This window comes from Pelobates fuscus, chromosome 5 (genome assembly GCF_036172605.1).
Source record: "Pelobates fuscus isolate aPelFus1 chromosome 5, aPelFus1.pri, whole genome shotgun sequence".
In the NCBI taxonomy this organism is placed as follows: domain Eukaryota; kingdom Metazoa; phylum Chordata; class Amphibia; order Anura; family Pelobatidae; genus Pelobates; species Pelobates fuscus.
The window spans coordinates 347,174,806-347,188,378 of NC_086321.1; positions in this window are offsets into that span (position 1 = coordinate 347,174,806).

The following is a 13,573-nucleotide window of genomic DNA, read 5'->3' on the forward strand; positions in this document are numbered from 1 at the left end:
TAGTCTCAGTAAATTTAAATACAATTTGGGTAAAGGGGGGTTTATTACACTGATTCTGAAGCACTGACTTTGTAAAATGGAAGACAAATGATGTTCTCCATCTTGGTTATTTTGTCAAATTTCTTGTCGGTACTCTAAAATCACAGGTTTAGTGAATAACCCCAAATTAATAATCTGTTTAAAACAGAATTAACTTCCTAAAGATGGTATGCAAATGTAGGGCCCAATCCTTCCAATGGGCCTGTAGTTGTCAAACACCATGCCATTCTTGGGAAGACTGGGTATTTTGGCACGTGTGTGTCTCCGATGGTGATGCACGGTTTCTGTCAGTGGGTTGGAGGGGGCGGGCTGAGCGGAGAGTCATGACAAGTAATGCAAGGTCTAATGCGTGCAGCACTGCATTAGGTTCCTCCCGTCAAAGGAGGCAGAGTGCTGACCGTTGACTCAGGGAGATTGGTGCTGGAATTGGGAGTGCATTTTAACCCTTTGTGACATGGGGAGGGGGAACTAGAGCACTATAGTGTTGAATACAAAGTAGTAGTCATGACACTACACTACCTTTCAAGGACCAGTGTGACCAGGTGCATTATCCTGCTGAAAGAGGCATCAGTGAACACCACTACCATGGTGAATGTGTTTGACAATCTCTAGGTAAGTGGTATGTGTCAAAGTAGCAACCACAGGAATACCAGGACCCAAGGTTTCTCAGTGCATAACACTGCCTCTGACAGCCTGCTTTCTACCCATAGTTCATCCTGCTACCATCCCCCAGGTTAATGGCACACACCCGGGCAATCAGCCGGATTGAGATTTTTTTTTTTTTTTTTTTTTTTACTTACCGTAAATTTCTTCTCCCTTCAGATTAGAGGCAGTGCTTGACATATGGGATTTCTAATCTGGAGGGAAAAACCAGGCAGGCAATTCTCCAAACTCTTTTAAGACCCTCCCACCATGAAGCACATTCCTATTCCCCACATGGTCATCGCTTCATACATTCTCAAAACATTACAGGTTAGACATACTGGCTTCGGAAGAAGCAGCAGCTTTTGGGCGCAAGGTGCTACAAGCAGTGGTGAAATGAGACCCACCCTAAGGGATTGCTTTTTTTTATATCCCATATGTCAAGCACTGCCTCTAATCTGAAGGGGAAAACTAATTTTTACTTACCATAAATTTCATTTTTCCTGAAGATTAGAGGCAGTGCTTGACATATGGGATTTCTAATCTGGAGGGAAATTACAGGCAGGCAATTCTCCAAAACTTTAAGACCCTCCCCCCATTAAGCACATTACTATAAATATCAGCTTACCACAAACAACTCCAGACACAAGCCAGTTAAATGCACAATTCCGAGTTTATTAGAAAAATAAAATAAAGGCAGTGCTATAATTCCCACCCCCTTTGTTTTTTTTTCTTTCTAATAAACTCAGAATTGTGCATTTTCTGGGGTTGTTTGTGGTAAGCTGATATTTATAGGAATGTGCTTAATGGGGGAGGGTCTTAAAGTTTTGGAGAATTGCCTGCCTGTTGTTTCCCTCCAGATTAGAAATCCCATATGTCAAGCACTGCCTCTAATCTTCAGGAAAAATGAAATTTACGGTAAGTAAAAATTAGTTTTTCCCTTCAGATTAGAGGCAGTGCTTGACATATGGGATATAAGAAAAGCAATCCCTTAGGGTGGGTCTCATTTCACCACTGCTTGTAGCACCTTGCGCCCAAAAGCTGCTGCTTCTTCCGAGGCCAGTATGTCTAACCTGTAATGTTTTGAGAATGTATGAAGCGATGACCATGTGGCCGCCAAACAAATCCGGGAAGGCGTAGCCGCAGCCCGAAGAGCCCAGGACGTAGATATAGCTCTAGTAGAATGGGCCTTTACGGAGCCTGTGATTTCCGTGTTACTGGTAGAATAAGCCAAATTAATACAATCCTTCAGCCATCTAGCCAGATAACTTTTTTTTTTTTTTTTTTTTTTTTTTTAATTCTTTATTTTTGTTGTGCATAAGCTGATAACATGTTGTTGCAAGGTACCCCAAAGGCATTCCTTCAACGCTTAAAAGACATGTGAAACATATGGGTACATGCGAAATCAAGCACAATTTTTTTATATTTAGAGATTGCTTAGGTAATACGATTGACTAGAAGAAAATAAAATAGGTTGAATAGCTTATGTTACACGCTTATAAACAGGGAGTGTGAGAATGGTAGGGCTCAAGAGAGTGCCTGGCAGCTGGCCTGTCAAGACGTGAGTAGCAGGTGACATGGCCCAGTGTGGACAGCAAAGCATAGTACATTTAGGCTAAGAGTGACATACAATTGCTAAACTTGGGTGAACAAGACAAGAAAGATGGTACACATTGAAACTTTGTCAGTTACTTAAGTGTTAAGCCAGTCTCAGTTGTGGAGGCTGTGGTAGGGTCTGGGCAGCGTCCTTATCAGCAGAGGCAATGTGTAAGGGCCTCTCCCCTCTCCTGGGGTGTGGGTGCCCTGTCAGCCTATGCCTCGTTTATAGGAGAGCTTTGGGTATGCCTGAGTGTCCCGCAGGGGTTGAGCAGGGTGGGGTGGTGTGGATGCCATCGTTTTGCTCGGCCACCTGTCTTCCCGCAGGTCTGTGTTGATGTTGCCGGTATACGGTGTTTTCGGCCGGGTGAGTGGGGCGCTCTTTGGCCGTGGCTGTGCTCGATGCGGTGTGGTAAGCCCACTTGCTGGTGGTAGCGTTGTGGTTCTCTGCCATGCCTAGGGTCTGGTGATGGCCCTTGGGTCTTTTCGGGCTGGCCTCACTGTGTGACTCTGTTGTGTTGGTTTGCGTGCGCGCGGGTGAGGTCTCCGTCTGCGGCGCCATCTTTGAGATTGTACCAGGGGGTTGTCAGAATGGCTGTAGCAGGAGTCCTTGGGTTTTCTGTTAGGCGAGTTCGCCGGGTCTGCGGCCTGTTGCTGTCCGCTCTCCAGGCTCTCCCAGAAGGTGTCGATTATGGCTTCAAGACGTGCCCAAGTGAAGTGCCATAGTGTGCCGCTGTATTCACACGTGGCGTCCGCCATAGTGTGTTTCCCTGCTTTTGCGGGTGACCCGCTGAGTGTCGCTTTTTGTGCTTGGATGAGCCTTGGTGCCAGGGGTGGTTGGACCGGGATCACCCCCACCGGTCCTGAGGGGGGGGAACGGGTATGCAAGAGCTCGGTACCCCCTGCATTCAGGCGAGGAGAGCGGCCGTCTCTCCTCAGCTCCGTCCGCCGTAGGCCGCAGCCCGCCTTCATCGGTTCAGGATTGCAGGAGGAACTCGGATCTGGTATCCTCGGGTTCGCCAGGGTGCCCCCATCCTGGGTAGCAACTCCCGGCATGATTTCACGCTTAGTAGCGGTGAGTATTCTCCTTATAGGCAGCATGTGTATCGGGAGCTCCTCCGCCATGCGACCGATCGGCTTGCAGGTCAGGCCCCGCCCCCCGCCAGATAACTTTTTGAAGCCGTCATACCTTTCCTTGCGTGGTTAACCAAGACAAACAGGCTGTTATCCTTCCTGAAAGACTTTGTAGATTTTAAATTCTTTATTTTTTCTGTGCATGATAACAAGCATTTGAAATGTGCCACAACAGCATGCATATATTATACGTTAAGATTCACAATTCGGCACGAAAGAACTGCACATTTTTCTTTTATGAACATTTTATGAACATATGCTATTTGATATTAATGGTATATGTGTAGATCATAGATGCATTACATAATAAGAATACAGCAAATTAAGTAAATAGTTATAAGCTTGAGCATGCGGATGATTAGCTAGTTTGTTTTACTGGGGTGACGCAGTATATGCACCCCGGGTACCTAGGACGGTGGCTCAGTACGCGGTTAGCCAAACAAGATAAATATCAGTAACAATGCTTGGGTGTCACAGATGTTGCTCTCATGAGCGGGAGATGTTGATGAGCTGTATATCATACATGTTATTGTGCCGGGTACCGTAAGCCATATCTATGGGAACCTATTTGGTGTTGACAACACCTGCCAGAGGGTAGGGTCATTAAGGTACAAGCTAATGTAGCGGAGTCCTGGAGGCAAAGGGACGGAGCCGAAAACTAGAGGGCATATGGCTGTAGTTGTTGGGTCTTATTGTGTCGCAGCTGATATCCATCATGTCCCCAGAGAAATTAGAAAAGGACATCTGGTAAGCAACTAAGGGACCTAGTTGGGCTCAGATTGCAAGGAAGACACTGGTACTATCTAAACATAAGAAAAAGTACAATTTAGTAGGTCAAGAGTCAATCAGACCGTAAGCCGCCGGGAGTTGGTTTCAACATGGTTGACAGTCCCACATCCGCTGAGGATAAAAGTGAAAATGGAAGCATAGTCTACTTGGGGTATGCATCAGGCCTCTGTGTCTGGGTACTTAGCTGTTGTGGGGGCTCTGAACAGGCCAGGTGAGCGACAGCGATACCCTTGGGAGGCTGCATGGTGGGTGCTTCAGCCTATGCCCAGCGCTGGAGTGTTCCAGAGGTTGGCGTCAGGGTCCCCTTCAATGGCGTCTCTGCGGTGGATTCTAGCTTCGCCTATAAGCTGTGTAGTGTGCTCTTGTGTTGCGACCCGGTTGGAGGCTGTAAGTCCAAGGGGCAGAGGTGCGCCATGCTGGTTTCTGATGCTTGGGTCCTGTGCGTGTGCGGGGGCAGGTGTTTATATCCGAGCCTCTTGGTGCAATTTCCCGACTTATCGGTCGCTTGCCTCTGAGTTGCCGGGTAACCGCTCTGGAGGTTTGAGGCAGAGGATTGTAGTGGCGGCGCCGGGTATGTGGGCGAATTAGCTTTGCTACTGCTCTCACCGCTTGGCTATGGGTCATTCCTTGGTTGCAGAGTGTCGTCCAGAAGCTTTTGCAAAGTTTGTCGAACTGCGCCATTGGTTTGGGCCTTTGCTGGGCCGCCATCCTGGTAACGTCCCGTTCGGGTGGCATCTCTGCTAGCTGCTCGGTCGGTAAGTCCAGCAGTGGGTAGCCCAACCCGGTAGGCCTCTGGCTGGCTGGGCTAAATTACATGCTTCCGAAGAGGTCTGATATTTGCTTGAAAACTTTGCACGAAAGGGACCAATCTGTTTGTTTTAAGTGTTGATGACTCAGAGCGTCTGCTAACACGTTGAATTTTCCCATTATGTGAACTGCCGAGATTGAGAGTAGGTGAACTTCTGACCATAGCATGATCTTTGAACATAGAATTTCTAATTTTGTCGATCTTGTACCGCCCTGTTTGTTCACAAATGCTACTGTCGTCAGATTGTCTGAACGTATCTGTACATGCTGATTCTGTATCTGGAACTGAAATGCAAGGAGAGCCATCCATACTGCCTTTAATTCCTTGAAGTTTGAGGAAGTTCTTACATCCTTTACTTGCTAAAGCCCCTGCTTCTTTTGGTCTCCTAAATGAGCCCCCCAGCCTAATGCAGAGGCGTCTGTTAAAATTCTGAAGGACTTAATTTGGAATGAAAGACCTGCCTGCAGGAATCTAGATGAGGTCCACCTCAGCGTCTGACTGTTGAATTTCATCAGACCATCCAGGCTGTCTGCCTGTCTGTTCCAAACTTTTAAAATGTTTCTCTGAAGGGCTTTTGCCCAACAGACTGCAGGGATAGCGGCAGTCAAAAGACCCAGTACCCAGTCACACAAACTCTCTGACTGAGAAAAAACCTTTATCTCTGACCCTCTGAATTGTTTGAATAATCTTTAGTTTCTTCCCTTTTGGAAGGAAAATCTTCATGGAGATTGAGTCTATGATTAGACCTAAGAACTGAATCATTTGAACTGGAATTAATTCCGATTTTTTGAAATTTATTAGCCAACCATGATTTCTTAGAGCTTTTAAAGATGTATTTAGGTCTAAAGCTAGTTGCTCTTTTGATTCCGCAATCAAAAGCCAGTCGTCTAAGTAAGGGATAACATTGATACCCAATCCTCTTATTGGATAACGACTAGCAGCTTTGTGAACACCCTTGGAGCAGACGAAAGGCTGAATGGTAGGGCTCTGAATTGGTAATGCATGGTTACCGACTGGATGCAGATCACAAACATTAGGAACCTTTTGCTGGATTCTGCTATGGGCACGTGTAGATAGGCGTCTTTTAAATCCAGGGACGCAAACCAATTCCCTGGTTGAATAAGAAGTGTTGCAGATTTTATTGATTCCAAACGGAACTTCTTTTTTATAATACACTTGTTTACGGCCTTTAGGTGTCGTATGGGTCTGAATGAACCATCTGGCTTTGGAACTAAAAAAAAGGCCATGAATAAGTGCCCTGATTTCTTTCTCTTAGGGGTACTTCTTCTATTACTTTCTTCTGCAGGAGTCTTGATACTTCTTGCATTAAAGCTTTCTCTGTTGCCTGAGAATGAACCCTGGAACATAAATAAGTTCTATTTGGGGTATCTGACAGTTCCAGACCGTAACCGCTCTTTATTACAGAGATAACCCAGAGATCTGATGTAGTACTTTCCCAGTGATTTAGGAAGTGGATCAATCTCCCTCCCACTGGCCTGGCGTCATAATATTCTATTTCTCTTGTCCGTGAATTTTTCTTTCTTTCTGTAATCGAAAACTTTCCTCTGTTGACCCCTGTAATTGCTCCTACGAAAGGAACTTCTAAATGAGGGCTGGATCCCCATTTTTTTTATTCCAAACCTGCTTCTTGTGGGCTTCAAGCAAGGCCTTCCTACCCTCCTTTATTTGTTTTAACAGAACATCCAGCTTTGACCCGAACAGTCTACCAGACTCAAAGGGTAAGTCACACAAATAATTTTTAGATGCAGCATCAGCTGACCAGTTTCTAAGCCAAAGTGCTCTCTTAGCTAGTGGTTAGACACAAATTCTTAGCAGATAATTTTAGACTTTCTGAAGAAGAATCTACTAAAAAATCTGAAGACATCTTGATATTTTTTAACAGCTTTACTGGATCTTCTTTCGATTTGCCTGCATAAACCTTATCTAGTTCTTCTAGCTAATGTTTTTGGGCTTTAGCGACAAAGGTTCCCGCGATAAGGGCTTTTGCCTGAGCCGCTGAGGAAACAAAAATTTTTTTTAAAGACTAGTCCATTCGCTTCTCCATCACATCCTTTAAACCATTAGAGTCACCTATTGGTAACGCAGTTTTCTTTCCTATTTGAGCTATAGGAACGTCTACCTGATATACGGCAGGTTGCTTCCACACTGTCATTCTCTGAAGTTCTGCCTGTGCATAACACTCAGAACGACAGGCGGATGCGTATTAGGGACTTTAACTTGTGGCTTGGTGAATGGTGTCGGGAGCAAGGATTTGGCTTTATTGCTCATGGTAGCTCTGTTTGGAATGGAAATAAACTGTACAAAAAAGATGGTTTGCATCTTTCTCAAAAGGGAACAAATGTTCTCAGTGAGCAGTTCAGAGTTTTTGCTAGGATGTATTTAAACTAGGAGGGGGGGGCAAAAGGGTGATAAAACATCAATCCAAATGTCCGCCAAAACAAGGACAGAAGGTGCCTGTAGCAAGTGTGTTAAAAAAATGATAAACTTAGAGTCATGTCTACAAATGCTCGCAGTTTAGGGAATAAGATCCATGAACTTGTGGCAATAATGGCAACTGATTATGTAGATTTAATCGCTGTTACTGAGACATGGTATAATGAGAAAAATGACTGGGACATAGCAATACCAGGGTACTCTTTATATAGAAAAGACAGGGAAGGCAAGAAAGGGGGAGGGATGGCCCTGTATGTAAAGGATAGCATCAAATCTAGCCTAATAAAGGTTAGTGAGGCGAACATAGAGTCCGTTTGGGTTATGTTAGAATTTGGTAATCACACAGTAACTCGTGTAGGTGTGATTTATAGGCCCCCAGGACAAATTGAAGAGTTAGATAATCTACTAGTTGAAGAAATAGCTAAAATGACAATGAAGGGGGAAGTTATCATCATGGGTGACTTTAATCTTCCTGATGTGAATTGGAAAACAAAAATAGCTACTTGTGCCAGGAGCACACATATTCTAAACTCCCTACTGGGATTGTCTCTTAAACAAGTCGTTGAGGAGCCAACTCGTAAAGAGGCCATACTAGATTTAGTGTTAACAAATGGAGATTTGGTATCAGATATTACTGTAGGTGAAAGTTTAGGATCCAGTGATCATCAGTCAGTGTGGTTTAATATAAGAACAGTGACTGAGTCACACCACACAAAAACAAATGTTTTAGACTTTAGAAAAACAGACTTTTCTAAAATTAGAATATGTGTAAAGGAGTCATTATCAGACTGGAGCAATTTAAATGGAGTCCAAAAGAAATGGGATTATTTAAAAGTTGCACTACTGAAGGCAACAGAAAATTGCATTAGGCTTGTCAGTAAAAGCAAAAAATTCAAGAAACCACTGTGGTACTCCGCAGATGTGGCCAAAGTAGTAAAAAACAAAAAGTTAGCATTTAGTAATTATAAAAAAAACCAGAGTGAGGAAGACAGAATGACCTATAAGATTAGGCAGAAAGAGGCTAAGCAAGTTATAAGAGCTTCCAAATCACACACAGAAAAGAAAATAGCACAGTCAGTAAAAAAGGGGGACAAAACTTTTTTTAGATACCTAAATGAGAAAAGAAAAGTAAAACAAGGATTAGTTAGATTAAAAACAAAAGAAGGAAGGTATGTAGATGAGGATAAAGGTCTAGCTGACTGCCTCAATGAATATTTTTGTTCGGTATTTACAGATGAAAATGAAGGAAAGGGACCTCAGTTAAGAAAAAGGATAAATGAGTCATTTATTACACGTAAGTTTACAGAGGAAGAGATTCTATTTCAACTGTCAAAAGTAAAGACAAATAAGTCAATGGGACCAGATGGAATACACCCAAAGCTATTAAAAGAGCTTAGTGGTGTACTAGCAAAACCATTAACAGATTTATTTAACCAATCATTGATAACAGTAGTCCCAGAAGATTGGAAGTTAGCGAATGTTGTGCCCATTCACAAGAAAGGTAATAGGGAGGAGTCGGGCAACTATAGGCCAGTAAGCCTTACTTCAGTAGTGCGGAAAGTGATGGAAACCATGTTAAAGGATAGGATTGTTGAACATCTAAAAACACATGGATTTCAAGATCAGAGACAACATGGGTTTACTTCAGGGAGATCATGCCAAACTAATCTTATTGATTTTTTTGATTGGGTAACTAAAATTATAAATCAGGGTGGTGCAGTAGACATTGCTTACCTAGATTTCAGTAAGGCTTTTGACACTGTTGCACATAGAAGGCTTATCAATAAACTACAATCTTTGAGTTTGGATTCCAATATTGTTGAATGGGTAAGGCAGTGGCTGAGTGACAGGCAACAGAGTGTTGTAGTCAATGGAGTATATTCGAAGCTTGGGCTTGTCACCAGTGGGGTACCTCAGGGATCTGTACTTGGACCCATTCTCTTTAATATTTTTATTAGTGATATTGCAGAAGGTCTTGATGGTAAGGTGTGTCTTTTTGTGGATGATACTAAGATATGTAACAGGGTTGATGTTCCAGGAGGGATAAGCCAAATGGCTAATGATTTAGGTAAACTAGAAAAATGGTCAGAGTTATGGCAACTGACATTTAATGTGGATAAGTGCAAGATAATGCATCTTGGACGTAAAAACCCAAGGGCAGAGTACAGAATATTTGATAGAGTCCTAACCTCAACATCTGAGGAAAGGGATTTAGGGGTGATTATTTCTGATGACTTAAAGGTAGGCAGACAATGTAATAGAGCAGCAGGAAATGCTAGCAGAATGCTTGGTTGTATAGGGAGAGGTATTAGCAGTAGAAAGAGGGAAGTGCTCATGCCATTGTACAGAACACTCTTGGAGTACTGTACACAGTACTGGAGACCCTATCTTCAGAAGGATATTGATACCTTAGAGAGAGTTCAAAGAAGGGCTACTAAACTGGTTCATGGATTGCAGGATAAAACTTACCAGGAAAGGTTAAAGGATCTTAACATGTATAGCTTGGAGGAAAGACGAGACAGGGGGGATATGATAGAAACATTTAAATACATAAAGGGAATCAACACAGTAAAGGAGGAGACTATATTTAAAAGAAGAAAAACTACCACAACAAGAGGACATAGTCTCAAATTAGAGGGACAAAGGTTTAAAAATAATATCAGGAAGTATTACTTTACTGAGAGGGTAGTGGATGCATGGAATAGCCTTCCAGCTGAAGTGGTAGAGGTTAACACAGTAAAGGAGTTTAAGCATGCGTGGGATAGGCATAAGGCTATCCTAACTATAAGGGACTAATGAAAGTATTTAGAAAACTGGGCAGACTAGATGGGCCGAATGGTTCTTATCTGCCGTCACATTCTATGTTTCTATGTTACTACAGGAACTGTATCCAGCAGGCAGTCCTGGTCCACTTCTATGGAGAAAAGAGTTTTATAGTGTTTTGATATAAATGGTTTATGACCTGGGAATTTCCATCCTCTTAAAACCAACTCCTTTAGCTGTGGATGTTATGGGAAAACTTTAGATTTTTTTCCTGTTATCCCATCCTCCATAAGGTTCTGTACTTCCTTTATTAATTTTCCAATGGCTTCCTCTGGAAAGGCAAATTCCTCCTCAGAAGAATCACTAGAGGAATCCTCTCTAGAATCAGAAACGCAAGTACCTGAGCTTGCATCTGAATTTTCCCATGATCTCGGTCTTTTCTTGGACTGTTTTACTACCGGTAAATCCTGAGCAACAGATGCCTGAGCAGACTGCATAGCTGCCGATTGCATTTCCACAAAGGTTTGCTGCATACTCTGTTGTAATCAGTTTAGAAATGTGGACATTTCCGTTTTTTTAGCTTCCTCCGAAGGCTCTTTGGAACACAGAGATCAAAGTTTCCTTTTATATCCATCTGGCACAGGTTGGAAACATACAGAGCAACTTAAATTCTTGGATTTTGCTGAACATTTCCCCATCTCTGTCGATTTATCTGTATTCTCAGGATTATACATACTGAGGAGAGAGAAGAGAAAGGGACATATTTTTTAATTCCCTTTTATAAGTCAGGCTAGAGCCATTTAAAATAAAAGCCAAATGTCTTACCTTAAATGGTCTCACAGTGTGTTGGAGGGCAGGTGAGAAACAAACTTGCAACCAGGGCCGCCACCAGAAATTTTGGGGCCCCTAACTCAGCTCAGGGTCCGGGCCCCCTGGGGCCCGCCTCCAAATATGCCCACTGGGTCAGTGGCGGAACCAGAGCCTGATATCGGGAGGGGCACTTGTAGATTATTTAACTAAATAATCCAGACACAATAACCACTACAGCTCAGTGTAGTGGTTATGGTGCCAATAGTGCCGGGACCCCCTCCCAGAGTAAGTAGTCAAACCGTTTAAGAACAGTTTGACAACTTACCTGAGGTCTGCTGAGAAATGGGGCTGTCATAGGGCATAGGAGCAGTGGTATGTGTGAGTGGTGCAATGTGTGAGGGGTGCAATGTGTGTATGTGTGTGAGGGGGGCAGTGTGTGAAGGTTGCAGTGTGTGAGTGAGGGTGGCAGTGTATGTCAGGGGTGCAGTGCGTGTGTTAGGGGGGCAGTGTATGTGTGTATGGGGGGCAGTGTGTGTGTATGGGGGCAGTATGTGTATAGGGGCAGTGTGTGTGAATGGGGGGCAGTATATGTGTGGGAGGGGCAATGTGTGTGTATGGTGTGAGAGTGTGTTATAAGGCATGGGGGGCTTTTTATATAATATGCTTTTTTTTTTTTACATTTATTTAATTAAAATAAAAATTATGTCCCCCCTCCCTTCTTACCTTTACAGGGAGGAGGGGGGACATTTATTGATCCCTGGTGGTCCCAGTGGGATTCATTGGTGGTTCCAGTGGGGAGAGTGAACTCTAGCCCGTAGCTCCAGGGCTAGAGTTCACTCTCGCGAGATTTGGAGCATTGCCGTGGTAACCCCGGCAAAGCTCCAAGCTCGCAAGAGGAGGACCCGGAGGAGCTGCAGCTGGGACATACACACAGGCATGCATAGTGACAGACAGACACATACTAACATACATACAGACACACATGCACGAGGACATAAAGACACATACAGGGAGTGCAGAATTATTAGGCAAGTTGTATTTTTGAGGATTAATTTTATTATTGAACAACAACCATGTTCTCAATGAACCCAAAAAACTCATTAATATCAAAGCTGAATATTTTTGGAAGTAGTTTTTAGTTTGTTTTTAGTCGGACTGGAGCTCTCTGCCCTTTACCAATTCACCAACGGGCCCATCCATCTGGCCCATCAAGACTCACTCTCATTTCATCAGTCCATAAAACCTTAGAAAAATCAGTCTTGAGATATTTCTTGGCCCAGTCTTGACGTTTCAGCTTGTGTGTCTTGTTCAGTGGTGGTCGTCTTTCAGCCTTTCTTACCTTGGCCATGTCTCTGAGTATTGCACACCTTGTGCTTTTGGGCACTCCAGTGATGTTGCAGCTCTGAAATATGGCCAAACTGGTGGCAAGTGGCATCTTGGCAGCTGCACGCTTGACTTTTCTCAGTTCATGGGCAGTTATTTTGCGCCTTGGTTTTTCCACACGCTTCTTGCGACCCTGTTGACTATTTTGAATGAAACGCTTGATTGTTCGATGATCACGCTTCAGAAGCTTTGCAATTTTAAGAGTGCTGCATCCCTCTGCAAGATATCTCACTATTTTTGACTTTTCTGAGCCTGTCAAGTCCTTCTTTTGACCCATTTTGCCAAAGGAAAGGAAGTTGCCTAATAATTATGCACACCTGATATAGGGTGTTGATGTCATTAGACCACACCCCTTCTCATTACAGAGATGCACATCACCTAATATGCTTAATTGGTAGTAGGCTTTCGAGCCTATACAGCTTGGAGTAAGACAACATGCATAAAGAGGATGATGTGGTCAAAATACTCATTTGCCTAATAATTCTGCACTCCCTGTACATACAGACACCGACATAAATACATACACACACACACATTCATACATGCAGACACTGACATCCATACACACATACATTCATAATGGCATACAGACATACATTCAGACTGACATACATGCATATATACAGACATACATGCATACAGACATCCATATACACATACACAGTTCATAATAATATGCAGACATACATTCATACTGACTTACAGACACACATATATAATGACATACAGACATACATACATAGACATACCTACAGACAGACATACTTGCATACAGACATGCATACATCCATAGACATACATACATGCATGCATACAGTCAGACAGACATACCTACATACATACACACAAACATACATACAGACAGACAGAGACATACATGCATACAGACAGACATACATACACAGACATACATACATACAGACAGATAGACATACATACATAAACAGACAGACATACATACATATAGACATCCATACAGACATACATACATAAACAGACAGACATACATAGACATACATACAGACAGACATACACACATACATACACATACAGACAGACAGACAGACATTCATACATACATACATACATACAAAGACAGACATACAGACAGACAGACATGCATGCATGCATACAGACAGCCATACACATACATGC